This window comes from Coffea eugenioides, chromosome 6, assembly GCF_003713205.1.
Source record: "Coffea eugenioides isolate CCC68of chromosome 6, Ceug_1.0, whole genome shotgun sequence".
In the NCBI taxonomy this organism is placed as follows: Eukaryota; Viridiplantae; Streptophyta; class Magnoliopsida; order Gentianales; family Rubiaceae; genus Coffea; species Coffea eugenioides.
Genome location: NC_040040.1, coordinates 2,454,039 through 2,457,388, shown reverse-complemented (window position 1 = coordinate 2,457,388; position 3,350 = coordinate 2,454,039).

Here is a 3,350-nt window from a genome sequence, read left to right as displayed (position 1 = left end):
AGAGCCTAAGCAATGTGTATTATTTGAAATAATTACTGTAATACTTTTTATGATGTGATGTATGTGAGATAAAATGGTAATTAAAAATATAAAATAATTGATTTAAAAAATGTGTTTATGATGCAAACGAAATATTACTTAAAAAAATTTAGCCATTTGAGCGTGTTTGAATTGTATTTTTTTTTGGCAAAAAAAAAATTTGCTTATGTGCATTACAAACATATTTTTTAACACACTTTTTATTTTTTCAATTATTTTTTTATTTTATATGCTTCATCACTCACAACATAAAAAAAAAAGTGCTACGTTAATCATTTCCAATAATGTCTTAACCAAAAGACACCCATGTAATTAATCATGTGCGACAAGCATTACTACAGTGGTAGTTTGGTCATTAGGGGTAGTACATGTCATTGAATGATAATTTCCACCCTGGTGCCCCCACCAACACACCACCACGCAGCATCCAGCAGCTATGGTTGCTTTCTCTCTTTTTCTCTCTCTCTCTCGCTGACTGTCGCACGCCATGTGAATAAATGAGAGTTAATGGGCCCGCGTGATTTTTAACCGAAAGAATGTGGGCCCCGACATAATCTGAGAGGACCGAGCAGCGAGGAGGACCGGAAGAAGCCGGCGAGCTTATCTATCTCGTGAATCAGCGGCGGGTGGGTCTCGTCTCAAATCTCAAAACTCTCCTTCCAGTTCCAGGCTCGGATAACCTTTCCTCCCACTGTGTGCTCAAGGCAAGGCCCATCATTTCATTAAGGGTTAAATGCAGAAAACCCCCTGAACTCTCATATGAGTTGCACAATACACCCCTAAATATGTTTATAGGCACTTTGCACCCAAACTCCACTGAAAAGTAACGGATATTTACACACCGTTTATTTTATGACCCAAATGACAACTTTATCCTCAGATATAACTGAACGGACAAAGGCACCCTTCTTCTCCTCCAAACCCATTATGTCGAGTGGAAAGTACAAGGCAAAGTTGAATCTTGAGTTTGCCAAAATTTTTTGCCTTTTACTTACGATCGAGGAAGAACCAAGCCGAATGACTGCAGAGGGTAACTAGAAGTGGGCAAAAGACGGTTTGAAGAATCTAAAACAAGTGGAATATTTAGAGTATCTCAGCAAATCAGGTCATATGCAAAGCCCTAATTTTTTCTTTATTTAATCGACTTTTTACCCTTTTTGTGTGGATCTGGATGCCCAAACTTATAGTTTTATGCCCTCATTCTGCTGGTAGTTCATTGTTGTTTTTTACTAGTTGGTTTTATGTTCTCCTCGCCATGATAAATGAATGATTGAGAGCAGTGGTCGGCGGTACACGGTGAAGCTTGCAACTTTTTCCCTTTTGTTCGCCGTTGCTTTCAATCAGTAGTAGAGTTCAAGTTGTGTTGTTTAACGATTGCCACTGGGTTTGTTCCGACGTCTAGCATTCATGGGTGAGTTTTTATTATTACATTTTTTTTCTTCATTGTTGCTTTCTGAAGGTGAGATTTTGACTGTTGAGTTTTGCTATGCTTTTTCCTTTATTGTTTCAGGCTTTTATTTTTTTGGTATTTCAAGTAGCTCAGAAATTTGTTCATTTTTCTCTGTAATTTTTTTTTTTTTAGTCTTTCATTTGGTTGTTAGCTAATTTATTGGGTTGGCTTTGGTTTTTTAATTTGTGGCTTTGCTCTTGCGCATCTTCTTTTCACTTTTTTTTTCTTTTTGTTCACTGTTGGAACACAGCTTTTATCTGACTGCACTTCCCTTGGTTGAGGCTTGAGAGACCATTTGTATTGCTTGTGCTAATTTAGAAGTTTTTGCTTTTATGTAAAGTATTTTGAGTCAATTATTTTCACCATGGTCAAATCATTGTTCTACGGTTGGATGAAATATTTTTTGAGATAAAGATAAGCCATATTGAAGGATTAGATCACTTGAGCTGCAACTATGTGGACTGTGTTCCATGTGAGTAGAAGAAGAATTGTGCATCTGTGAAGAAGAGGAAATACAAGGGGGGAAAATGAGAAGTGATGGTAGGTGGTTCTCATTTATATTCACTGGAAGGAGGGCAATTCTGTCAGCAAATTCAACGGACAGAAAGTGGCTTCCACGCGTTTTGTTTCACCGTGAAATGTGTGAACGATCGTTTTCTCAGGGTGCAAAATGCCTATAAACATATTTCGGGGTGTTATGTGCAACTTCCATGAAAGTTCGTGGGTGTTTTCTGCATTTAACCCTTTCATTAATTCATCCCGCACTCAGGTTCCAACCCTCATTTTTCCGTATGCTCAAGACAGATTTTTGTAACTCACACGGTTAATTAACTTTGTACAACTTCGTAACTACAACCGTGCAAATTAGATTTGTTTGGATGGTAAATTATTTGAGATATTTTTACTGAATTGTTCATAATGATCTCATGTAATGATATCCGTTTCTGTTCAGTAGAGACTATAATTTTACAAAGTAGCTAACGGTGAGTTACAACCTGGTGAGTTATATATATATATACACACACACACAAATACAAAGAATCTAAGACGCTAGAGAGGCTATGCGGTCTAAAGTCTATTCCTATTCCTCCATGAACGAACACATTCATGACAGGACGAGACAGTACTGGACACCCGCACGCACGCACGCACACATGGCAGCGTAGGTAAAGTGCAGGTCTCAGGCGGACGGGGAAGTGGGTGTACCCTTGCCTTTTCCCCTGACCTGAGAAAGATGTTGTTAGATAACGTAAACCATACGCAGCAGACACGAGTGGCACTCATGTAGTAGTAGTAGTAGTTACTATATGGTAGTTAGTAATCACCATGCAGCAGGAGCAGGAGCAGTATTTAGTACGGACTGCCATCCGCCTCCGCCTTTCAAGAAGCCCATGACGCGGTATTGAAGAAGCCATGGAGATGAGATTTGGAGGGGTGAATTTGGATTTGGGTACGGGAACCGGGAAGCGAAAATTACCAATACGGTCTCTCACATTCTCGGAAAAAACTTTTTTTAGCCGCTCTTATATTTAAAATCAATCAAAATAGTCTTTCATATATAAAATTTTGACCGTTTGATCCCAAAGTTTTTTTTTTTTCTTACTTTTTCTGCCAAAAAAATGTATTGTTAAGACAAAATAGAAATAAAATTCATTACTCTTCACCCAAAAAAAAAAAAAATCCAACCCCTCTCTCCATTTTCAATCTCGATAAGCCTATTTCTAATTAAAAATAACCAAACCGCAAATCCCAATAACAAAACTTTGGCAAATGCACCTTCATAAAAGGTTATGATGAAAATGTCACAGGGATCAAATTGAAAAAGGGTAACAATGATCGAGAAGTACCAATGAATCATCAC